At 41.5% G+C, this 26,972-nt stretch overlaps 1 protein-coding gene and 1 pseudogene across 3 annotated transcripts in view; one reads left to right on the plus strand and one right to left on the minus strand.

Annotated features, from left to right (window-relative positions):
- The window catches only part of BRIP1 (BRCA1 interacting helicase 1), a 161,515-nt gene that overhangs the window by 50,730 nt on the left and 83,813 nt on the right, over positions 1–26,972 (minus strand). The window lies entirely within an intron of this gene.
- Positions 16,548–16,676, plus strand: LOC131189430 (U5 spliceosomal RNA; annotated as a pseudogene).

Here is a 26,972-nt window from a genome sequence, read left to right on the forward strand (position 1 = left end):
TCTCCTGGTCACTCTACTGGCTTTCATGCCTAGAGCTGACAGTCACTCACTTTGTAGCCTGGTGTCTTAACCACTAGACCAAACTGCCTCTTATATACAGCACATAAAACAAGTGGGAGCATGGTTACTAAATTCTAATAAACTCTATACATGCAGTGGATTGGATGCGTAGATCCCACGAATTTCAATATATTTATAAATCTTATACAGTTACCTACCTATATCAATATATAGAATAGAATAGAATTTTTTATTGGCCAAGTGTGATTGGACACACAAGGAATTTGTCTTGGTGCAGATGCTCTCAGTGTACATAAAAGAAAAGATACATTCATCAAGGTACAACATTTACAACACAATTTATGGTCAATATATCAATATAAATCATAAGGATTGCCAGCAGTTATAGTCATATAGTCATAAGTGGAAAGAGATTGGTGATGGGAACGATGAGAATAGTAGTGCAGATTTAGTAAATAGTTTGACAGTGTTGAGGGAATTATTTGTTTAGCAGAGTGATGGCCTTCCGGAAAAAACTGTTCTTGTGTCTAGTTGTTCTGTTGTGCAGGGCTCCATAGCGTCGTTTTGAGGGTAGGAGTTGAAACGGTTTATGTCCAGGATGTGAGGGATCTGTAAATCCACGCTGTTATGACTAAATCCAGATCCAACCCACATTTACCAGACACCCATTTGAGGAAAAAGCACCCCTTAAGTCCACTTTCTAACTGGGCTGACTAAATTAATAATTTCATATTAGTGCGGCTTTCCCAAAAAAAAAAAAAAAAAGACAGCATGCTGCTCCTTTTCCAATCGTGACTTCCACGGAACACAAGTTGAGATGCCGCTATTAATTTTTCATTGGAAGGAATAAATATTCCACATGAGCCAATATGCTGTTTATTCACAGGAAAGGAAGAAAAACAAGGAATCTTGATTTTTATCGTAAGCAAATGTACTTCTTGGCAGCGTGATTTTTCCCCCCCCTTATTGCTCCATTGATATGTTACGACATAGCGTAAGGAAAGGAATTAGCACGGTCCAATCTTATTTTCACTTACTACCTGGCAACCGTTAAAGGTTGCCCATCCATTCATTGGATAGCCTTGAAAGGCAGGGGATATTGCCAATGAACCATTAAACTGGTTTTGTGCATCCAAAACGGCCACTTTTCAAACATTTCCAGAGCCTGTATCACCCCAAATGCCTTTGTTGAGTTCTTGGCTAACTCAATTTTGGATGTATGCCCAGGGACAGTTCAGGGGAAGAAACCTATTCAAGATCCCATCCTGAGAACAGGTAAAAGTAACAATGATTGCGTGGGCTAAGAAAGGGGTCAGCAACCTGCAGCTCTGGAGCCGCATATGGCTCTTTCACACCTCTGCTGTGGCTCCCTGTCACTCAAAATATGCATCGCAATCGCCAATGTGCAACACCTGTTGGAAAACAATTCATTGAGCTTTTCAACCCCCGGTAGGCCAACCATGAATAAATCCAAGAAAAGTTAAGTTTCAGAAGAAAACAGAACGTTTAATTCAACTACATATGTTAGTTTTGTGGCCGCTCAAGAAATAGTCAGGCCTGGGAAGAGTTTTGTGGCTCCTGACATTTTCTTTTCTGTGCAAAAAGACCCCACAAGTCAATCCTGAGCTACAAATATTCTCTTCTAGAATAGAATAGAATAGAATAGAATAGAATAGAATAGAATAGAATAGAATAGAATAGAATAGAATAGAATAGAATTGAATTGAATTGAATTGAATTTTATTGGCCAAGTGTGATTGGACACACAAGGAATTTGTTTTGGTGCATATGTTCTCAGTGAACATAAAAGAAAAGAAAAAGAAAAAAAAATACCTTCATCAAAGGTACAACATTTACAACACAAACGATGGTCATAGGTTGCAATTTAACCCTTAATGATAGCAACAAAAAGTTACAGTCATACAGTCATAAGTGGAAAGAGATTGGTGATGAAAACGATGAGAAGATTAATAGTAGTCTAGATTTAGTAAATAGTTTAACATTGTTGAGGGAATTATTTGTTTAGCAGAGTGATGGCCTTCGGGGAAAAACTGTTCTTGTGTCTAGTTGTTCTGGTGTGCAATGCTCTATAGCGTTGTTTTGATGGTAGGAGTTGAAACAGTTTATATCCAGGATGTGAGGGATCTGTAAATATTTTCACGGCCCTCTTCTTGATTCGTGCAGTATATAGGTCTTCAGTGGAAGGCAGGTTGGTAGCAATTGTTTTTTCTGCAGTTCTAATTATCCTCTGAAGTCTGTGTCTTTCTTGTTGGGTTGCAGAACCAAACCAGACAGTTCTAGAGGTGCAAATGACAGACTTTCAATAATTCCTCTGTAGAACTGGATCAGTAACTCCTTGGGCAGTTTGAGCTTTCTGAGTTGGTGCAGAAAGAACAGTCTTTGTTGTCCTTTTTTGATGATGTTTTTGATGTTAACTGTCCATTTTAGATCTCGTGATATGATAGAACTTAGAAATTTGAAGGTTTCTACTGTTGATACTGTGTTGTAAAGTATTGTGAGACGTGGAAGTTTTTTTCTATTGAAAAAAATAACCATCTCAGGATCTCCTATACCTTTTTTTTTTAATTGAAAAAGTTTTTACAAAAAAAAAGCTCCCCCCCCACTTTCCCCCCTCCCCCCTTCAAAGCCCCCCCCCCCCCGACTTCCCGGAACAAACACAAGATATAGTTAAAAATAAAACAAACATATACTAAAAAATTTTCCCTCCTAACTCAGTTATACTCCTGCATTTCTCATCGAATCCTAACCTCCCCCAATGCAATCAGAAATAATACATCCTAATCATTCAAAGGCAGTCTGATATCTCTTCATCTGATATCTGTTTTGAATATAGTCAATCCATTTTTTCCATTCGTTTAAGGATCTTTCTTGCGTATTGTCTTTCAAAAAGGCTGAGATTTTTGCCATCTCAGCCAAATTGGCAACTTTCAATATCCATTCTTCTATTGTGGGTACTTCTTTTTTCTTCCAATACTGTCCTATCAGTAATTTTGCCGCTGTTATTAGATTTAAAATCAATTTAGTCTCAATTACTGTACAGTCCGTAATGATTCCCAAGTAAAGTACCTTTTTTTTTCTTCAAACATCACATGCCCCATTTGCATTCTATAATTAAACCCGGTCCAGGAGCAGGGCGGCACACCGTATTTACAAACCGGATGACGGTGATCATCGTGCACACACCAACACCCTCGATACTGAATAATTCATCGCCAATTCTGAAGAGAAGAGTATGCATCACTCAACTTTGAAGGAACGCGAGCGATTTCACGGGAACGATTTTCCTTTAGGGACCGCGATGAAGTACCAGTTGCCAGCAGGAGACCAAGACACGAAACGGTGTTTCCTGCACCATAAATCAACACAACGACCTGCGGGATGTCTCAAGGTACGAACACGGCATCAATTTTTCAAGAAAGCTTCTAAATAATGGAAAAGGTGAACAGCGGCATCGGTAATGAAAAATGAAATGTTTTGCACACCAAAAGATTCCACAGCTAATACGGCGAGCCTGCCAACGCTGATGTGGAAAAGGTGGGGTTTTTTCTCCCCCCGAATGAAATGACATCTACCTTCTGTGCAACCGACTTATCCCACGCTAGAAACCGTTCCAACAATTAAGAATTACCCCAAAGAGGCTTTTTTTTCAAAGGGGCAACTGGACTTTCTGGTTTTTTGTTTTGTTTTGTTTTGTTGCATTTATATCCCGCCCTTCTCCGAAGACTCAGGGCGGCTTACACTGCGTTAAGCAATAGTCTTCATCCATTTGTATATTATATACAAAGTCAAGTTATTGCCCCCAACAATCTGGGTCCTCATTTTACCTACCTTATAAAGGATGGAAGGCTGAGTCAACCTGAGTCAACCTTGGGCCTGGTGGGACTTGAACCTGCAGTAATTGCAAGCAGCTGCTGTTAATAACAGACTGTCTTAGCAGTCTGAGCCACACAGACCCCTCTTTGAAGACGTTTCGCTTCTCATCCAAGAAGCTTCTTCAGTTCTGACTTCGATGGTGGGGGAATGGAAGGATTTATACGCCTGGTCATTTGCATCATTTTAGAGCAGGGGTGTCACACTCAAGGCCTGTGGGCTGGATCCCGTCCGTGGGATGCTTAAATCTGGCCAGCGGGGCTGGGCTGGAAATATCAAAGGACTGGCCCGCGGTGCCTCTGCCGGCCAAAACGGGCCACGCATGGCTCCCTGCGGTCCATTTTTGGTCTCCTGCAGCACTCTGCTGGCCAAAAACAGGCCGTGCAGAGCAGGAGTGAGATGCTCCCGGTTCAGACCAGATCGCCCGATCCGGTAGTGATGGCGGCAGGTTGTTTGGACAACCAGTAGCAAAAATCACTGTCCCCCAATGCCCAGCTGAGCCGCGCAATCATCAGAGGTTTCGGCCAAAAAAAATACTTTTAAATACTTTTAAAAGTTTTTTTAAAAAGCCTCTGATGATCGTGCAGCACAGCTGGGATCGTCAGAGCCTTTTAAAATCATTTTTTCTGCAACCTTTTCAGCCGAAGAGGTTGTAAAAAAATGCTTTTAAAAGCCTCTGATAATCCCAGCTGAGCCGCACTATCATCAGAGGCATTTTTTTTTACTTTTAAAAGCATTTTTCAGTCAAAGAAAAAATGCTTTTGAAAGTAAAAAAAAAACAAAACCTCTGATGATTACACGGCTCAGCTGGGCATGTGGGGGGGAGGGATTTTTGCTATTGGTTCTCCGAACCAGCTGCCGCCATCACTACCGGATCAGGCGATCTGCAAACCGGGAGCATTTCACCCCTGATTGAGATCCAAATACAGGTAGTCCTTGACTTACAACTGCTCGTTTAGTGACCATTCAAAGCTGCAACAGCACTGAAAAATGCAAATTATGACCATTTTTTCACACAGCCATTGCAGCATCTCCATGGTCACGTGATCAAAATTCAGCCGCGTGGCAACCGATTCCTATTTATGACGGTCGCAGTGTCCCGGGGTCATGTGATCTTTGCGACCTTCTGACAAGCAAAGTCAACGGGGAAGCCAGATTCACGTAACAATCGTGATACTAACTTAAAAAACTGCGGCGATTCACTTAACAACAGTGGGAGTAAAGGTCATAGAACACCTTTTACAACTGTCTCACTTATCAATAGAAATTTGGGGGACAATTGTGATTGTAAGTCGAGGACTATCTGTAACCTGGGTTTTTTTTCCACTGCCGGTTAAATTCTCTACCTAACCCTTTTGAGATAGTTCTTCATGTCAACCAAAATTGACAGTCCTTCACAGTATTTGTGAAGGAAGAGCCCTTTGTAACACCTTTAGTTTGGCAACTTAAAGTTGCCGAACTAAACCCAATCTTGTAAACCTAATCTTGCGTAGCTTCTTTTCCAAAAACACTACACTTTTTTATTTTATTTTTTTATTTGCATTTATATCCCGCCCTTCTCCGAAGACTCAGGGCGGCTTACATTGTGTTAAGCAATAGTCTTCATCCATTTGTATATTATATATAAAATCAACTTATTGCCCCCCAACAATCTGGATCCTCATTTTACCTACCTTATAAAGGATGGAAGGCTGAGTCAACCTTGGGCCTGGTGGGGCTTGAACCTGCAGTAATTGCAAGCAGCTGCTGTTAATAACAGACTGTCTTACCAGTCTGAGCCACAGAGGCCCCCTACTAACTAACTACTAAGGCCCCCCACACTACTAACCAGAGCATATAAAACATTTGCTAGACCAATTCTAGAATACAGCTCGCCTGTTTGGAACCCTCACCACATCTCTGACATCAATACAATTGAACGTGTCCAGAAATATTTTACAAGAAGAATTCTCCACTCCTCTGAAAACAACAAAATACCTTATCCCACCAGACTTGAAATCCTCGGCTTAGAAAACTTGGAACTCCGTCGCCTTCGACAAGACCTAAGTTTAACTCATAGAATCATCTATTGTAATGTCCTTCCTGTTAAAGACTACTTCAGCTTTAATTGCAATAATACTAGAGCAACCAATAGATTTAAACTTAATGTCAACCGCTTTAATCTAGATTGCAGAAAATATGACTTCTGTAACAGAATCATCCGTGCTTGGAATACTTTACCTGAGTCTGTGGTCTCTTCCCATAATCCTAAAAGCTTTAACCAAAAACTTTCTACTATTGACCTCACCCCATTCCTTAAGAGGACCATAAGGGGCGTGCATAAGCGCACAAACGTGCCTACCGTTCCTGTCCTATTGTTTTTCTTTTCTTCTTCCTATATATATGCTTATACCTCCTTATATTTACTCATATATGTGTTTATATACTATATAATCTTTTTGTATGATACCTACGTATACTGTTGTGACAAAATAAATAAATAAAAATAAATAAATAAATTATGGACAGACTCACTTAAGAACTGTCTTCCATATGGATGGAAACAAAACAATGTTCCAGGAGAGGAAGTAATAATCCGAAAAATTTTACAGTGTGCAGAAATGGACAAGATGACGCTAGAAATTAAGGAAAGGCAAGAGTCGGAATACTACAAAGTGTGGAATAAATTATATGATTGGTTAGAAAAAAGAAATCAAAATAATAAATTGGAATGTTAACCTAATTAAGTTAAAATCAGGAAGGGTAAACCACTGAATTGTGTTAACCGGATAAGGACGGATTGGTAAATAAAGACCAATGTAAAGATAAGCATGTAGAGGAACGATGGAATAAGAACAGAGAATATATATTTATGTTGATATGGCAAGCTGTAAAATAATATATGATGTAATGTTATGTCTGTTATGTGTTTTTAATGTGTTTTTGTTTTTTATTGTATTTTTCTTTATTTTGTTTTTAAAAGTTAAAAGTTTAATAAAAATTATTTTAAAAAAAAGAACTGTCTTGCTTAGCAGCAGAAATTCTGGCCTCAATTACGGTCGTAAGTGGAGGACTATCTATACTGGTAGCCTTTGACTTACGCCAAGTCATTTAGTGACTGTTCGGAGTGGCAACTGCACTGAAAAAAAGTGATTTATGACCATTTTTCACACTTATGACTGTCACAGCATCCCCATGGTCCTGGGATCAAAATTCACAGATGCCTGGCAACTGACTCGTATTTATGACGGTTATAGTGTCCCGGGGTCACATGATCCCCTTTTTGCCAACTTCTGATAAATCCACGTTACTAACTTAACACCTGCAGCAGTTCGCTTAACAAACGTAGAAAGAAAAGTCGTAACATAGGGGCAGAGCTCACTTAACAAGTTTCTCACCGACCAGGATAATTTGGGGTAGATGTTTTTTGGGTACAGTATTGATTTGGATAACTGGCAAAATTTGTGGAGAAAAAATATCAAAATCATATTGGCGGCCTCTTACAAAGAAAACTTGGACAAAATGTTTTTACAGGTGGCACTTCCCACCCACGAGGTTGGCAAAAATTAGTAAAAAAAAATAGTCTCCAATTTGTTGGAAATGTGAAATCGAGTTAGGACCATACGATCACATGTGGTGAGAGTGCCAAAAAGCAAAAAAAATTCTGGCAGCAAATAAGAAGCTGGTTAGAAGAGATGTTAACGGTCAAAATAGAGGTCAAACCAAATTTTTCTTATTGGGCATGATGGATGGCAAATACGATAAAAATGCTACCTACTTAACATTGCATATATTAACCGCGGCAAGATTAGCATTTGCTCAAAAATGGAAGTTTAAAGAAATATCCTCAGAGAAAGAAGTAATAAGCAAAATTTACAAGTGTGCAGAGATGGACAGATTTACTTTAGAACTCAAAGACAAAAGCGAATCAAGGTCCTATGAGGTCTGGAGTAAATTCTACGACTGGCTTGATAGGAGGGAGAATGCCAAAAACAAGAGATAATGAATGTCTGGAAATGTATATATCAACGTATATTGTACTTGTGAGGGTATAATAGATTTATTAAATATTATATAGTTGTAGGGGTAGTAGTAATATAGTATATACTTGATATATAAGGAATTAGGAGATATGTAAATTTGTATATAGACTGAGGAATATATGATATAGTAACTTGAACTTGACGTAAATGTTAGAAACCAGAAACGTGGAGCAAGGTCCATTGTTTTTGTTTGTTTTTAAAACCAATAAAATTTTTCTATTAAAAAAAAAGTTTCTCACCTAATAACATAAATTTTGGGGCTCAATTGTGGTCATAAGTCAAGGACTACCTGTAGATTTTTGTTTTGCACATGCTCCTTTCCCTTTCTGATCTAAGGCCTTCTCCATTTTTAACCCGTTTTCCGTGAAAAGAAATCCCAAAGCAAGATAACCAAAGGACGAACTGGAGCCAGAGTGTCTGGATTCATCTACAAAAGTTCCCAGAACTGATCTATTTGTCAAACAATAACTGCAGTTTTGGCTCCTTTGATTGACATCTTGCCTTCATTTAAAGGTAAAGTAAAGGTTCCCCTCGCACATACGTGCTAGTCATTGCCAACTCTAGGGGTCGGTGCTCATCTCCGTTTCAAAGCCGAAGAGCCAGCGCTGTCTGAAGACGTCTCCGTGGTCATGTGGCCGGCATGACTCAACGCCAAAGGCGCACGGAACGCTGTTATCTTCCCACCAAAGGTGGTCCCTATTTTTTCTACTTGCATTTTTACGCGCTTTTGAAACTGCTAGGTTGGCAGAAGCTGGGACAAGTAACGGGAGCTCACCCCGTTACACGGCAGCATTAGGGATTCGAACCGCCGAGCTGCCGACCTTTCGATCGACAAGCTCGAAGTCCTAGCCCCTGAGCCACCACGTCTCCTTTGCCTTCATTTATGAATGCTTTAACTTTTTTGATAAAGCTCAAAGGTAGGACTTTGGTTCTCAAGCATCCTAAGATTGTACTCAACTCAAGGGAGACTACAAATTTCTTGGTACAAGCTGTCCTCGCTTTATGACCAAAACTGAGCCCCAAATTTAGGAGTGGAATTTCCGCTGCTAAGCAAAGAGGTTACTAATCATCATCATCATCATCATCATCATCAAGGCAAAGCAATAGATGCAATCTACATAGACTTCTGCAAAGCTTTTGACTCAGTAGTACATGATAAACTTCTCCTCAAACTAAAATCCTATAGCATTTCAGGACCTCTTCACAATTGGATAAATGCCTTCCTGTCAAACAGACAACAAGGGGTCAAAATTGGCAATGCTCTATCAAATCCTGTTCCTGTCAAAAGTGGCGTTCCCCAAGGCAGCATTCTTGGACCAGCGCTCTTCATACTATACATAAATGATCTCTGTGACCTTATCTCAAGTTATTGTGTTCTCTTTGCTGACGATGTCAAACTATTTAACACCACCAACAATATTTCTACCCTTCAAAAAGACCTTGACTTTGTATCCGATTGGTCTAAAACTTGGCAACTCCAAATCTCAACCAGCAAATACTCAGTCTTACATTTTGGAAAAAAGAACCCTAACACTAAGTACAAGCTTGATGGACATTACCTTACAGATGACCCCCATCCTGTTAAAGACCTTGGAGTTTTCATATCAAATGATCTAAGTGCCAAAGCCCACTGCAACTACATAGCAAAAAAGGCTCTAAGAGTTGTAAACCTAATTTTACGCAGCTTCTTTTCCAAAAACTCTACACTACTAACCAGAGCATACAAAACATTTGCTAGACCTATTCTTGAATACAGCTCGCCTGTCTGGAACCCATACCATTAATCTCTGACATTAATACAATTGAACGTGTCCAGAAATATTTTACAAGAAGAGTTCTCCACTCCTCTGAAAACAACAAAATACCTATACCACCAGACTTGAAATCCTGGGATTAGAAAACTTAGAACTCCGCCGACTCCGACAAGACCTATGTTTAACACACAGAAATCCTGGGATTAGAAAACTTAGAACTCCGCCGACTCCGACAAGACCTATGTTTAACACACAGAATCATCTATTGCAATGTCCTTCCTGTTAAAGACTACTTCAGCTTCAATCGCAATATTACAAGAGCAAACAATAGATTCAAACTTAATGTTAACCGCTTCAATCTTGATTGCAGAAAATATGACTTCTGTAACAGAGTTGTTAACGCTTGGAACGCACTACCTGACTCTGTGGTCTCTTCTCAAAATCCCAAAAACTTCAACCAAAATCTGTCTACTATTGACCTCACCCCATTCCTAAGAGGACTATAAGGGGCGTACATAAGAGCACAAAAGTGCCTACCGTTCCTGTCCTATTGTTCCCTTTCATTATACCAAATTAATATAGTTGTTGCATACTTTTGCTTACATATTATGTTTGTGTATACTGTTGTGACAAAATAAAATAATTAAATAAATAAAATATGTCCGATTTGACGACCGTTTTTGTGTTAAGGTTGTTAAGCGAATCTCTGCAGTTGCTAAGTGAATCACAAAGTCATTAAGGGAATCTGGCTTCCCCCCCTTGACTTTGCTGGTCGGAAGGACGCAAAGGGCGATCACGTGACCCCAGGACACTCCAACTGTCGTAAATATGAGCCAGTTGCCAAGCATCTGGATTTTGTTCATGCGACCATGGGGATGAGGCAATGGTCATAAGTGAGAAAAATGGTCCCAGGTCACTTTTTTCCATTCTAACTTCGAACGGTCGCTAAACGAATGGATGTAAGTCAAGGACTACCTGTATCTCAGCCATATCCAGCACTGAATTCTTGAAGAAGTGCCAAGGAGCGAAAGAAACATTGGATTCAACACTACAAAAGGGCAAAGGACATACACAGGTTTGTATAAAAAGCTCTGCTAATGAGCTGTGTGTTCTTCTACATAATACATAGAATAAGAATAAGAATAAGAATGAGAATGAGAATGAGAATAAGAATGGAATGGAATGGAATGGAATGGAATGGAATGGAATAGAATAGAATAGGAATAGAGGAATGGAATGGAATGGAAAATAATAGAAATAAGAGTAGAGTAGAGAAGAAGAGAGGAGAGAATAGAATAGAATAGAATAGAATAGAATAGAATAGAATAGAATAGAGGAATGGAATGGAAAATAATAGAAATAAGAGTAGAGTAGAGAAGAAGAGAAGAGAGAATAGAATAGAATAGAATAGAATAGAATAGAATAGAATAGAATAGAATAGAATAGAATATTTATTGAGAATACAATAGAATAGGATAGGATAGGATAGGATAGGATAGGATAGGATAGGATAGGATAGGATAGGATAGGATAGGATAGGATGCTGGAAGGGACCTTGGAGGTCTTCTAGTCCAACCCCCTGCTCAAGCAGGAGACCTTATACCATTTCATACAAGTGACTGTCTGACTCTTCTTAAAAACCTCCAGTGATGGAGCACCCACAACATCTGGTGGCAAGCTGTTCCACTGGTTAATTGTCCTCACTGTTGGGAAGTTTCTCCTTAATTCCAGGTTGCTTCTCTCTTTGATTAGTTTTCAATAGCTTTTATTATTTTCCCCCTTCGTTTTCAAATTTTGCGGCTGCTACAAAGCACTCCAGAAGAGAGAAAAAAAGTAAACAAAACAAAAACAGAAATGTTTGTGGATGGAGGACAGACGATATTTTACACCCTGGTTTCTTTGCTTTAAATTGTATGAAAATTCCACCCGTCAGATGTAATAATTGAAATTAGACGACATCTTCAAGCAAGATCTTTTGAACCTCTTTTGCTCAAAACGAAAGGACGTGGGGTGACTGTGAATTCTTTTTCACTTATTTTCCTGTTGCTACGCGTATGAGATAGTTAAACGAACAGCTACAATTAATTATTCAACGAAGCTGCCATCCCGGGTGGGAAACTGGGTGGGAAAAAGTCCCATCTGCCAGTTCAGCATGCAATGTTTTTGAGACGTCATGTCCAATCATCTGTCATCGACTGTCACTAGACCTGCTGATTTATGCGATGTGAAGTCACGGTTGGAAAATATCCTTCCGCGTGTCAAAAGCCAAGTGCCAGCGGTCACTCAAGAGTCTAGACCCTTGTGGGTAGCTGCTGAATGCATCTTTGGCTAAAGATGCGGTAAATTTGATCTCTGGAACATCTAGGCACCATTGCCATAATGCTTTTTTTTGTTTGTTTGTTTGTTTGTTTACATTTATATCCCGCCCTTCTCCGAAGACTCAGGGCGGCTTACAGTGTGTAAGGCAATAGTCTCATTATATTTGTATATTTACAAAGTCAACTTATTGCCCCCCCAACAATCTGGGTCCTCATTTTACCTACCTTATAAAGGATGGAAGGCTGAGTCAACCTTGGACCTGGTGGGACTAGAACCTGCAGTAATTGCAGGCAGCTTGTTTTTTTAATAACAGGCTTCTTACAGCCTGAGCCACCACGGCCCTTATTGACAGAATGACAGAGTTGGAAGAGAACCCAGAGGTCTTCTAGTCCTGCTCAGGCAGGAGATTCGTTTCTGACAAATGACTCTCCAATCTCTTCTTGAAAACCTCTAGTGTTGGAGCACCCACAACTTCTGCAGGCAAGTAGTTCCACTGATTAATTGTTGCCATTTTCAGGAACTGTTTTCCTTAGTTCTAAGTTCTTTTCTCCTTGGGTTAGTTTCCACGCATTGCTTCTTGTCCTGCCTTCAGGTCCTTTGGAGAATAGTTTGACTCTCTCTTCTTTGTGGCAGCTCCTGAGATGCTATCATGTCACCCCTAGTCCTTCTCTTCATTAAACAAGACATTGGTTTGTGACTAAACCCCACTGGTGGCTTTTCAAGATTTAGTCAAGCCCACAACTGATTGTCCCATTCAGAGTCCAACTTTCTCAAGCGACGAGATTTGGATGCTTATCTTAAAAGAAACGGTCAAATTTCATCTTGGAAAATGCCAGAAAAACGAAAATGGTCTTTATGTAGGACAGTGGTAGTCAACCTGGTCCCTACCGCCCACTAGTGGGCGTTCCAGCTTTCATGGTGGGCAATAGAGATTTTGTCCGATACTGAAGCACTTTCCTTTTTTTTAATTTAATTGACTTTTTAAAAAATTTTCATAGCATTATTTAAAAACATTTTCATTAGGTTTTCATAAAATTCCCCGTGACAATTTAAATTTCTAAAAATATAGTATTTGTATCGCCTGCGCATAAGTTTAGTTCACATTACATAAGTGACACTAAATGGCGCTATAGTGCGACCGGCAAACAAAAGGGCCTCGTCCCAGAACAGCTAGCGCATTTCTCCCAGCTGTAACAAACAAGCAGAGCTGGTAGCCGGCGCCCCCTCCAATCTCTCGCGATGCGCGAGAGGCATGCGCAGACGACAATACACAGCGCATTACTATGGAACCGGTGGGCGGTTAGAAAATGTTACTACTAACAGAGATACAAAAGTGGGCGGTATAAAAAGGTTGACTACCTCTAATGTAGGAGGAAGAGGAGAAAGGGAAGAAACATTTAATTATTTTAATTTTAATTTTTTTTATTTATATCCCACCATTATTATTATTATTTTACAAATAATTGAAGGTGGGGAACATATCCAGCACACCTCCCTCCTCCTATTTATCCCACAACAATCCTGTGAGGTAGATTGGGCTGAGGGTGAGCGATTAGTCCAAAATCACCCAGCCAGCTTTCATGCTTAAGGTGGGACTGGAACTCTTGGTGATTGGCTCAAAGTCAACCAGCTTACTTTCATGCCTAAAGTGGGCCTAGAACTCTCCATCTCCTGGTGGATTGGCCCAAAGTCACCCAGCAGGCATTCAACCTTAAAGCAGAACTAGAATTCACAGTCTTCCATGTTCCAACATGGTGCCTTAACTGCTAGACCAAACTGGCAAACTTCTTCAGTTTTGGGCTGTATTGACTGAAATGATGGTATCAGGGTTCAAATTTATTAGAGATATCATGTTGGCACAGCTGGGAAAACCCGAAACTGAAAGCTTCCAGGTTTTCCACACCCAGTTGACAGTTCACAGCCCTGCCCCAAACCCACAAGTTCATCACATTGTCCAATCAACTCTTCACACTCAATTGGATACAGTCTTGGGGCAGTCTACATCAGACGCAGGCCAAAGTCCTTGAATACGGAATGTTGTTATGACTAACTTTCTACCGCTCCAACAACAACCCCCTCCCAACTTCCCCAGCTAAAATATGTGGCAGTTAAGCAAAAAAAATAATTGCCTTCCAAAACTGACTGTCGTGTCCCACTCCTCCGCTGACGGCCGGGTCAGGGAAATCCGAATCAGGCTTGCCTCTGCAGCTCTGCCCAAAGTCCTAGCAAAGTCCTCAGAGCAGGCAGGAGACCAGAAAGTGACTTCAGCAAGATAAGTTCGACTTTGCCTGACTCAGAGACTGCCAGAAAGCAGATCCTTTATATAGGCCATGGGGTGTGGCTCCATGACTCAGCACTCATTAAGGCCTGCCCCTCCCTTCCTTCTGTTGCCTCCGCCTATCCAATCTTCTGATGCGAGGGTCACTCCAATCAGCTGTTGTTGGAAGTAAACTTTCCTCAGGCTCACATGCTGTGGAGGAGGGGGAGGGGTCTAGCTGCTCCGTTTGCCTGGGCATGGAGCCAGGGCTGGGGCCGGGGGATGCTCCCTCCTCTGCAGCCTGCTTGGGCATGGAGCCAGGGCTGGGACCGGGAGGTGCCCCCTCCTCTGCAGCTTGTCTGGGCATGGAGCCAGAACTGGGGCCGGGAGGCATACATTCCTCCGTGTTCGGGAGCAGATAAGCAGACCCCGGCTGCGGTGAGAGCGGACAAGACACAACACTGACAGATGGTGCTTTATGGGTTTATAGATGAGATATGAGAGATAACTTGTTATGTTTTAAGACAAAGTGATCTTGCTAACGTTATATTTGTTGAGATAAAAGCGAGCAGTCACTTTTTCTTTACTACTGTATATTCTTACTTTTCTTTTCTCTCTCTCATTTTATCTCACGTATCTTCTGCACTTTCTTTTTAAAAGTTTGCACAGAAGTCCTCGACTTATGACCACAACTGAGCCCCACATTTCAGTGGGGTAAACAAAACATTTGTTAAGTGAACTTTGCCCCCATTTTACAACCTTCCTTGACACAACTGTTAAGCGAATCACTGCAGTTGGTAAGTTAGTAACACAGTTTGTTAAGTGAATTGGGCTTCCCCATGACTTTGCTTGTCAGAAGGTCGCAAATGGGACCGAGGGGATCCTGCCCACCGTCACAAATGTGAGTCAGCTGTCAAGCATCTGGATTCTGGTCACGTGACCATGGGGATACTGCAACGGTTGCAATAGTAAAAAACGGTCATAAGTCACTTTTTTCAGTGCCGTGTAACTTCAGTCACAGTACAATGAATGGTTTTAAGTTGAGGACTGCCTGTATTAGTTTTTACTGCTGGAATTATATATCTTTAACACAGTTAATTTAAAAAAAAAACTATTAGGGCAAGAAGTCAATATGCCAATGTGAAAGTCCTCTGGTCTTAACTAGTTAGTTAATTAGTTAATTAGTTAATTAGTTATTTATTATTTATCTATTTTATTCGATTTTTATACTGCCCTTCTCCCGAAGGACTCAGGGCGGTGTACAGCCAAATAAAAAAAATCAACAATATACACTTTAAAACAAAACTAAAACAAAACATATTACAAAATGGCCAGAATTTAAAATGATTTAAAATACTAAAATATAAATAACCCCAGTTAAAATTAGTAAAACTTCTAAACCAGTCCCGCTTGAATAAATAGGTGCATTTTCAGCTCACAGCGAAAAGTCCGAAGATCAGGCACTTGACGTGACCCAGGGGGAAGTTCGTTCCAAAGCATAGGAGCTCCAACAGAGAAGGCCCTACCCCTGGGGGCCGCCAGCCGACATTGTCTGGCGGACGGCACCCTGAGAAGGCCCTCTCTGTGTGAGCGTACGGGTCGGTGGGAGGCATGGGGTAACAGCAGGCGGTCCCGTAAGTACCCGGGCCCTAAGCCATGGAGCGCTTTAAAGGTGATAACCAAAATCTTAAAGCGCACCCGAAAGACCACAGGAAGCCAGTGCAAACTGTGCAGGATTGGTGTTACATGGGAGCAACAAGTTGCTCCCACTATTACCCACGCAGCTGCATTCTGGACTAGCTGCAGCCTCCGGGTGCACTTCAAGGGCAGCCCCATGTAGAGAGCATTGCAATAATCCAAACGGGAAGTGACCAAAGCATGAGTGACTGTGCATAAGGCATCCCGGTCAAGGAAGGGGCGCAACTGGCGAACCAAGCGGACTTGGTAAAAAGCCCTCTTGGAGACGGCCGCCAAATGATCGTCAAATGACAGCCGCCCATCCAAGAGGACACCCAAGTTGCGCACCCTTTCCATTGGGGCCAATAACTCGCCCCCCACAGTCAGCCGCGGCTGCAGCTGACTGTACCGGGGTGCCGGCATCCACAGCCACTCCGTCTTGGAGGGATTGAGCTTGAGTCTGTTTAATAGTTAATTAGTTAGTTAGTTAGTTTGTACTTTTTTTAATTTTTTTTTATTTTATTTGTCACAACAGTGTATATAAGCATGAGCATAGAATAACTTTACTATATATAAGCATAAGCATGAAATAACTATACAAATTGGATACTCTAGTTTCCCTTCAGATGTATAAATCTTTCGCCTTTTTATTAAAGGCTTCTGTGAAGAGGAACATTTAGGAGTTTTGATTTATTTATTTTTTTAATTCTTTCAATCTTTTTATCCTGAGAAGGGACTATGGTCAGCAACTGGAGAATATTTGAACTTGAACATTGGGCGCTATCTAACAAAATGAAATTCAACAGTGAAAAAAGTGAGGTTCTACATTTAGGCAAGGAAAACAAAATGCACAGCTACAGGATAGGTGGTACCTTGCTCAATAGTAGTAACCGTGAGAAGGATCTTGGAAGTCCTAGTGGACAGCCATTTAAATAAAAGCCAGCCATGTGCAGCAGCTGCCAAAAAAGCCAACACAGTTCTGGGCTGTATAAACAGAGGGATAGACTCAAGATCACGTGAAGTGTTAATACCACTTTATAAGGCCTTGGTAAGGCCACACTTGGAATATTGCATTCAGTTTTGGTCGCCACGATGTAAAAAGAATGTTGAGACTCTAGAAAGAGTGCAGAGAAGAGCAACGAAGATGATGAGGGGACTGGAGGCTAAAGCATAGGAAGAACGGTTGCTGGAACTGGGTATGTCTATTTTAATGAAAAGAAGGACTACGGGAGACATGATAGCAATATATTCCAATGTCTCAGGGGCTGCCCCAAAGAAGAGGGAGTCAAACTATTCTCCAAAGCACCTGGGGGCAGGACAAGAAGCAATGGATGGAAACTAATCAAGGAGAGAAGCAAGTTAGAGCGAAGGAGAAATTTCCTGGCAGTGAGAACAATTAATCACTGGAACGACTTGCCACCAGAAGTTGTGAATGCTCCAACATTGGAAGTTTTTAAGATTACAGTATGTTGGATAACCATTTGCCTGAAGTGGTGTAGGGTTTCCTGCCTGGGCAGAGGGTTGGACCTCTGCCCAGGTCCCTTCCAACCGTGTTATTCTATTTTTAAATTTAAAATCAGATGCTTGAAGAGGACATACCGTTTCAATTCCATTCTGAGAAAAAGCTGATCAGCAGAGGAAGATGTATATCTGTACGACTGTCGTTTGTTGTTCAGGTTTAATGTTCTTTTTGTTCAAACGTGTTTTTTTTTTAAATTCTTTCAATCTTTTTATCCTGAGAAGGGACTATGGTCAGCAACTAGAGAATATTTGAACTTGAACATTGGGCGCTATCTAACAAAATGAAATTCAACAGTGAAAAAAGTGAGGTTCTACATTTAGGCAAGGAAAACAAAATGCACAGGTACAGGATAGGTGGTACCTCGCTCAATAGTAGTAACCGTGAGAGGGATCTTGGAAGTCCTAGTGGACAGCCATTTAAATAAAAGCCAGCCATGTGCAGCAGCTGCCAAAAAAGCCAACACAGTTCTGGGCTGTATAAACAGAGGGATAGACTCAAGATCACATGAAGTGTTAATACCACTTTATAAGGCCTTGGTAAGGCCACACTTGGAATATTGCATTCAGTTTTGGTCTCCACGATGTAAAAAGGATGTTGAGACTCTAGAAAGAGTGCAGAGAAGAGCAACGAAGATGATGAGGGGACTGGAGGCTAAAGCATAGGAAGAACGGTTGCTGGAATTGGGTATGTCTATTTTAATGAAAAGAAGGACTACGGGAGACATGATAGCAATATATTCCAATGTCTCAGGGGCTGCCCCAAAGAAGAGGGAGTCAAACTATTCTCCAAAGCACCTGGGGGCAGGACAAGAAGCAATGGATGGAAACTAATCAAGGAGAGAAGCAAGTTAGAGCGAAGGAGAAATTTCCTGGCAGTGAGAACAATTAATCACTGGAACGACTTGCCACCAGAAGTTGTGAATGCTCCAACATTGGAAGTTTTTAAGATTACAGTATGTTGGATAACCATTTGCCTGAAGTGGTGTAGGGTTTCCTGCCTGGGCAGAGGGTTGGACCTCTGCCCAGGTCCCTTCCAACCGTGTTATTCTATTTTTAAATTTAAAATCAGATGCTTGAAGAGGACATACCGTTTCAATTCCATTCTGAGAAAAAGCTGATCAGCAGAGGAAGATGTATATCTGTACGACTGTCGTTTGTTGTTCAGGTTTAATGTTCTTTTTGTTCAAACGTGTTTTTTTTAAAAAAAAACTGATGTACTGCTGTCCAAAGTAATAAATGTGAATTGAGCGGCCTTACAAATTCCGCAAACACAGATAATCTATTGTTTCCAGACATGTTCCTAGCCTCTTGATACCACCGGCCAAGATTCAATCTAAAAATGGCAATTTTTCAGTAAAATTCTCTTAATAATTACTTTTTTAATATTAGATGGGGAAGTCTCCCACTACGGTTCTTCCCTTTAGCTCCTCTAAAATGTCTTGAAGCCAGATATTTGTGGTTTTCTTTCCTTCTTTTTTCTTTCTTTTCTTTCTTTCTCCTTCCTTCCTTCCTCTCCTCTTTCTTCCTTCCTCTTCCCTTCCATCTCTTTCTTTTCTTACTTCTTCCCTCAACTTTTTTTTCTTTATTTTTCTCTCTCCCTCCTCTCTTCTCCTTGTCTTGCTATCTTTTTCTTTGCTCCTTTTTCTTTATCTCTCCCTCCCTCTCCTTGCTTCACCATCTTCCTTCTTTCTTTCTTTCCTTCCTTCCTTCTTGCCATCTTTTTCTTTCTTTCTTTCTTTCTTTCCTTCTTTCTTTTTATTACTCTCTCCCTTCTTCCTTCTTCTTGCCATCTTTCTTTCTGGTTTTCTTTCCTTCCTTTTTTTTCTTTTCTTTCTCTCCCCTCCTTCCTCTCCTTTTCTCTTCCTTTCTTCCTCTTCCTTTCCATCCGTTTCCTTCCTTCTTCCCTCTCCTTGCCTTCACTTCTTTCTTTCTTTCTTTTTCTTTCTTCCCCTCCCTCCTTCCTTCTCCTTGTCTTGCTATCTTTTTCTTTGTTTCCTTCTTTTCTTTCTTTCTCTTTCTCTCCCTCCCTCTGCTTGCTTCAGCATCTTCCTTCCTTCTTTCTTTCTTTCCTTCCTTCCCCTTGCCATCTTTTTCTCCTTTCTTTCTTTCCTTCTTTTTTTTTCTCTTTCATTTCTTTTTCTCTTTCTTACTCTCTCAATTCTTTCTTCTCCTTGCCATCCATCCACCCATCCATCCTTCTTTCTCTTTTTCTTCCTTCCTTCCTTCCTTCCTTCCTTCCTTCCTTCCTTCCTTCCTTCCCAGTTTGCTCCCAATGTTCTCCCATTCCAACCCCACAGGATTGCTGCATTCCCACATATCATTCCTAAATGAAACCATTTTCCACACAGGCTGCACATGTAGATAAATTCATCCCATTCCGCCATTATCCCCTCTCCGTTAAAATCATATTTTAAGGTATGCTCCACGAGGAGAGAAGTAAACAAGAATCAAACCGCAGCCCACCGATGCTCCCTGCATAAATCAATCTCACGGATTGGCGAGGGGGAGAAAGAACAAAATAGAATCAAATATCCTAAATGGGGGAGCCTCCAAGATGGCTCCTTCTTTCTTATTTCCATTAACGTCCACATTTTTCAAAAAGAAGCCTTGAAGGGAAACGGCTCCGCTTAGAAGTGACAACTCCATCAAGAGGTTTACAGTCACATGCCTCCGAAACGTTACCGAAATTATGAAATGGGTCGATCTGTATCTGCCCACATTAATCAATAGGAGCAAGCCCACCCACCAAGGAAACCCACCTCAACAGATCAAAAAAAACCAAAAAAATAAAATAAAAAAATAAAAAAATACAGGATTCCAAGCCCCAACCACACTTTAAGGTATCAACTTTAAAAATTTAAGAGCCGTTATTTCTGCTGGCTCCATACTTAATAGCATGTCAGCCATGCCTTCCGATTCTTGTCTCGCTGCTTATCTTGGCAAGGAGATATGGATGAAAGCCGTTCATGATGAGGGCAGGAATTGATCTCGTATTGTGTGGAAACTCCCTGCTCCTTCCGGCAACCATATTTTTGTGGGGGTGGGGAATTGGGAGTTGTTAGCATTGAGGCAAGAGGCACAGTTATATAAAAATAGGCTGGGGAAAAAATAATTAAATTAAAACTAAACTAGTGGTTATAGTGGTCTGGTAGTTAAGGCACAGGCTAGAAACAAGGAGTTCTAGTCCTACCTTAGGCATGAAAACCAGCTGGGTGACTTTGGGCCAATCACCAGGAGACTGCGAGTTCTAGTCCTGCCTTAGGCATGAAAGGCAGCTGGGTGACTTTGGGCCAATCACCAGGAGACAGTGAGTTCAAGTCCCACTTAGGCACGAAAGCCAACTGGGTGACTTTGGACCAAACACCAGGAGATGGTGAGTTCTAGTCCTACCTTAGGCATAAAAGCCAGTTTGGTGACTTTGATCTTAATCATCACGAGACAGGGAATTCTAGTCAACTCTTAGCATGAAAACCAGCCAGGTGTCCTTGGGCCAATCATTAGGAGACCCTGAGTTCTAGTCCCACCTTAGCCATGAAAGCTGGCTGGGTGACTTTGAGCCAATCATCACAGAGAATTCTAGTCCCATCTTAGCCAAGTGTCCTTAGGCCAATCATAAAGAGACCCTGAGTTCTAGTCCCACCTTAGCCATGAAAGTTGGCTGGGTGACTTTGAGCCAATCATCACAGGGAATTCTAGTCCCATCTTAGCCAAGTGTCCTTAGACCCTGAGTTCTAGTCCCACCTTAGCCATGAAAGCTGGCTGGGTGACTTTGAGCCAATCATCACAGGGAATTCTAGTCCCATCTTAGCCAAGTGTCCTTGGGCCAAATATAAAGAGATCCTAAATTCTAATCCCACCTTGGTCCCACCTTGGTCATGAAAGCTGGCTGAGGGGGTTTAGGCCAGTCACTCATGGTCAGCCCAACCCACCTCAAAGGATAAATTTTAGTCTAAGGAAAATAGGAGAAGGAAGGAGTATTGTGTATGTTCGCTACCTTGAGCTACTTATAAAATAATAAAAGCAGGATAAAAATCTACTTTTAAAAAACCCAATAACCTGTAAAATCGTAGATATTGCCAAAAATCATTGCGCAACCCTAAGTCCAGTCTAACAGCCTTTGCTATAAAATGTTATTTTTGTTACAGATGTTCGATTTTTCTGGACCCAAACAATCTGTATTTCGGTTTCTTGTCCCAAAGGTGCTTTTTAACCAGGCAACTGGACTTTTCTTTGAAGACGTTTCACTTCTCATCCGAAGAAGCTTCTTCAGCTCTTGACAGGATGGTGGGGAACGGAAGGGTTTATACTCCTTGCAGACAGCTGGTCATTTGAGTCCTTTTAGAGAGTCATTATTTATTTATTTATTTATTTATTTATTTATTTATTTATTTAATTAATTAAACTTTTATACCGCCCTTCTCCCGAAGGACTCAGGGCGGTGTACAGCCTTCATTTAAAACAATTAATATACACACTAAAATAACAATTAAAAAGCTTATTCAATAAAAGGCCGAAATTAAAACCGTCCAGTTGACCATATAAAATACCCAATAAAATTACAATTTAAAAATTTTAAATTTAGAGTTTAAAAATCAGGCCAGTCCCGCTTGGATAAATAAATAAGTTTTCAGTTCCCGGCGAAAGGTCCGAAGGTCAGGCAATTGGCGTAAACCGGGGGGGAGGTTCGTTCCAGAGGGTAGGTGCTCCCACAGAGAAGGACCTTCCCCTGGGGGCCGCCAGCCGACACTGCTTGGCGACGGCACCCTGAGAAGACCCTCTCTGTGAGAACGTACGGGTCGGCGGGAGGCATGTGGAAACAGCAGGCGGTCCCGTAAATACCCGGGCCCTAAGCCATGGAGCGCTTTTAAGGTGGTAACCAAAACCCTGAAGCGCACCCGGAAGACCACAGGTAGCCAGTGCAGACTGCGCAGGAGTGGTGTTACCCGGGAGCAACGTGGTGCTCCCTCAATCACCCGCGCAGCTGCATTCTGGACTAACTGAAGTCTCCGAGTGGCCACTTGGAGGTTTATCTGGATTCATCATGTCTTCTAGCTGCTAGCTTAGAACGTAAAATTGTAGTAGTTGGAAGAGATCTTGGAGGTCTTCTAGTCCAACCCCCTGCTCAAGCAGGAGACAGAAAAGTGACTGTCCAGTCTTTTCTTAAAAACCTCCAGTGATGAAAAGCACCCACAACTTTTGAACGCAAGCTATTCTACTGGTTAATTTTCCTCACTGTTAGGAAGTTTCTCCTTAATTCCAGGTTGCTTCTCTCCTTGATGAGTTTCCACCCGTTGTTTCTTGTCTTGCCTTCCGGCGCTTTGGAAAACAAGTTGACCCTTTTCCTCTTTGTGGCAGCACCTCAAATACTGGAATATTGTCCCCCTCCCCACCCAATGTCCTTCTTTTCTCTAGACTGGCCATACCCAATTCCTGAAAACCTTCTTCATCATATGAATCTCCGAGATCCTTTTCAATGTAAGGTAAGGGCCGTAATAGCTCAGGCTGTTAGAAGCCTGTTATTAGAACACAGCAGCCTGCAATTACTGCAGGTTCAAGCCCGGCCCGAGGTTGACTCAGCCTTCCATCCTTTATAAGGTAGGTAAAATGAGGACCCAGATTGTTGGGGGGGCAATAAGTTGACTTTGTAAATATACAAATAGAATGAGACTATTGCCTTATACATTGTAAGCCGCCCTGAGTCTTCGGAGAAGGGCGGGATATAAATGTAATTTTTTTTAAAAAATGGTTATTCCGAGGTTGTTTCCATCCCTGTCAACTTTCTGTAAGTCTCTCACAACCTCATTGGGTCAACAGGACTGAGAGTCTTGAGGGAATGTTGAGTTGATGACGTGGCTTCATTGTCTGGGATATAAGATGTTCGAACCCCTTGCCTTTCAGTTATAGACTAATGGCTTAATTATTGATTGTTTTCGATATTGCTAGTTTATAGCTCTTTATTGTGAATTGCCCAGAGGCACACTTTGTGAGATGGGCAGTTTTATAAATATGATAATCGATATATATAAAAATGGCTCTCTCTCTCTCTCTCTGTATATGTGTGTGTGTGTGTGTATGTATGTATGTTCCAGTATAACTCTGGAACGCCTCGAGCAATTTCAACCGAACTTGGTACACAGATGAATTACGCTCCAGAAACAAATATTGTGGGGGTAAGACACCCCTAACACCCCTCAGGGTGGGGGAGGGTGTTCTGTTAAGATACAGCCTGTTGTGGCTTAAAATGGCTGCTACTGTACTGCCTTAAAATGGCTTCTACTGTACAGCACAGTGGAGTTGCCATGGTAATGGTTTCACAGTACTCCACAAGGGGGCTCCCTCTGGTAAGGGGGAAAATCCAACATTAGAAATTATGTTTGATCTGGACATTTTCAACAAGGCTTTGATTATTCTTAAGGATAAGTTTATGGCCATGATCAACAAAACATTACTGCAACTCGGCCTGCCTGCACCACTACGAGATCGACACGGCGTACTTCATGCAGATTACATACGAGAAAAGAACTACAATGTCGAACAGCTTAGTACATATGTCGCGGACAAGAAGCCACTTCTAAATCACGATCCAAAAAAAGCATACCAAATAATCATGAACCAGCTAGCAAAACAACAAGGTGGTATCATTTTACTTGACGCTTCTGCGGGCACAGGGAAAACATTTTTAATTAATTTAATGCTTGCTGAAATCAGGGCTCAGGGTGAAGTTGCTCTTCCTGTCTAATACAGGATTGGGATAAATAAATACCCGGGCAACGCCAGGTTATCAGTTAGTTAAATAAATATCATGAATACATCAAGTCTGGGATAAGGCAGTACAAGTAGTCCTCAACTTACAAATTACAACCACAACCTTCAACAGTGGCAAGCATATTTTAACCCACTTTATGACCTTTCTTGACAGGGTTGTTAAATGAATCACGGTACTTGTTAAGTTAGTAACACGGGGGTTAAGTGAATCTGGCTTCCCCTTCGACTCTGCTCATCAGAAGGTTGCAAAGGGGGATCCCTTGACCCCGGGACACTGCAACCGTCTTAAATACGAGTCAGCTGCCAAGCTTTTGATCACATGACCCTGGGGGAATCCTGCCACGGTCGTAAGTACGAAAACCAGCCGCAGGTCACTTTTTTCAGTGCTGTTGTCACTCCAAACGGCCGGGAAATGAATTGTTGTAAGTCGAGGACTACCTCTTACATGCCGGTTCCCAGGCATCCGAACTTTGATCACGCGACCGTGGGGATGCTACAACGGTTGTAAGTGTGAAAAGGGCCATAAGTTACTTTTGTAAGCGTCGCGGGTTGTTGTCACTTTGAATGGTCACTAAATGAACAGTTTGTAAGCCCGAGGATTATCCGATACACCTGGGTACGAGTTCAAAGTTAAGGACAACGCAAGTGAAATTCCAAACTCTCGCTGTACACGCCGTCCCTGTACACGCCGTCCCTGTTTCTTCCCAGCCCACGCAGTCTTCGGGGCTCTCCCACACATGTGTACGCAGCAAAAAACAAAAAAAAATCTTATCTGGATATTGTCATTTTATTGTTTCCAATTTTTTTAAAAAAGAAGGGAGGAAATGGGTCAGCGTCAGACCTAGCTGGGGGAAGCACTGTACTTGCTCAACGTCTGCGGCTTTTACACAGTTCCAGATGTTCGGGCGCATTAATAACGCACGACCTCAAACTCTCTTTTTGAAACCCGAGAAGGTGCAAATTGCATTCAAGCCTCTTTGCCCTCATTAATGGTCCCGTTACAAGCCCAGCACTCTGGGAAATGCTTTTTTTGGCCTTGGTTTCAAGCTTGTGATGTTGCCATCGGCTCACTTTAACAGCCAGCGCTCAAATCCTCATGCTTTTAAAAGCTGGGGAACTCAATAGGCTGCCTTCAATTTTGGGGGGTGGGAAGAAATTTATTGAAGTCAATTCAGATCACTCTCCTTTCTTCCCCACACCTGAAAAATTCCTGCTCAAAATACCTAATATGAGAAATATTTGACCATTTCCCACATTATTTCGGATATCCTTAGGGGCGGTGAGTATGTTCTTCCAACATAAACTAGAATCAGTAAGGCAATTTGGGAGGGGGGTTCCCAAGTAAGAAGGGGCAGAAAAACCTAACAAATAGAATAGAATAGAATATATAGTGTAGGGTTTCCTGCCTGGGCAGGGGGTTGGACTAGAAGACCTCCAAGGTCCCTTCCAACTCTGATATTATTATTATTATTATTATGATGATGATGATGATGATGATGATGATGATGATGATGATGATGATGATGATGATGATGATGATGAATAGGATAGAATAGATAGGATAGGATAGGATAGGATAGGATAGGATAGGATAGGATAGGATAGGATAGGATAGGATAGGATAGGATAGGATAGAATAACACAGTTGGAAGGGACCTTGGAGGTCTTCTAGTCCAACCCCCTGCTTAGGCAGGAAACCCTATATCATTTCAGACAAATGATTATCCAATCTCTTCTTTAAAACTTCCAGTGTTGGATCATTTACAACTTCTGGAGGCAAGTTGTTCCACTGGTTAATTGTTCTAACTGTCAGGAAATTTCTCCTTAGTTCTAAGTTGCTTCTTTCCTTGATCAGTTTCCACCCATTGCTTCTTCTCCTGCCTTCAGGTGCTTTGGAGGATAGTTTGATTCTCTCTTCTTTGTGGCAGCCCCTGAGATATTGGAACACTGCTTTCATGTCTCCCCTACTCCTTCTTTTCATTAAACTAGGCATACTGAGTTCCTGCAACCGTTCTTCATATGTTTGAGCCTCCAGTCCCCTAATCCTCTTTGTTGCTCTTCTCTGCACTCTTTCTAGAGTCTCCAGATTTTTTTGTAATGTGGGGACCAAAACTGGATGCAGTACTCCAGGTGTGATCTTACTAAGGCTTTATAGAGTGGTATTACTACCTCACATGATCTTGTTTGAATCCCTCTATTAATGCAACTTAGGATTGCTTTGGCTTTTTTGGTTGAAAGATTTGTTGAGTCTTCTTGGTGGTTCCTTGATTACTGTTAGTTTGTTTATCCGAGAAAACAATAATTAACAATATCCCAATCAAGGAGCTACCAACTCAGGCAAACAAGGTAACAATGAATAACACACTAAACAAAGAACCACCAAGAAGAAACAACACCTCTATCAACACCGGTAGAGCAAGTCACTTGTATACAAATAGACAGCAAACCCCATTCCCTTGTAGCACTGATGATGTTACCTAGTTGGGTAATGAAATGCCTGCAAGGAAACAAGCTCAGAGGACACCCAGGACCTCACCGCTCAACCTTGAGCTACAAACGGTCTCTTCTTTTGGTGCCAAAATATTGTGTATTTCACAACACAAACGAAAATTCCCCCACTGCCCAATCAAAATAGCAGCCAGAATTTTGGTTTGCAATACAGGTAAACTCAGTAAGCTCAAACTGCCCAAGGAGCTGCTGATCCAATTCTACAGAGGAATTATTGAGTCTGTCATTTGCACCTCT

This window comes from Ahaetulla prasina, chromosome 1, assembly GCF_028640845.1.
Source record: "Ahaetulla prasina isolate Xishuangbanna chromosome 1, ASM2864084v1, whole genome shotgun sequence".
In the NCBI taxonomy this organism is placed as follows: domain Eukaryota; kingdom Metazoa; phylum Chordata; class Lepidosauria; order Squamata; family Colubridae; genus Ahaetulla; species Ahaetulla prasina.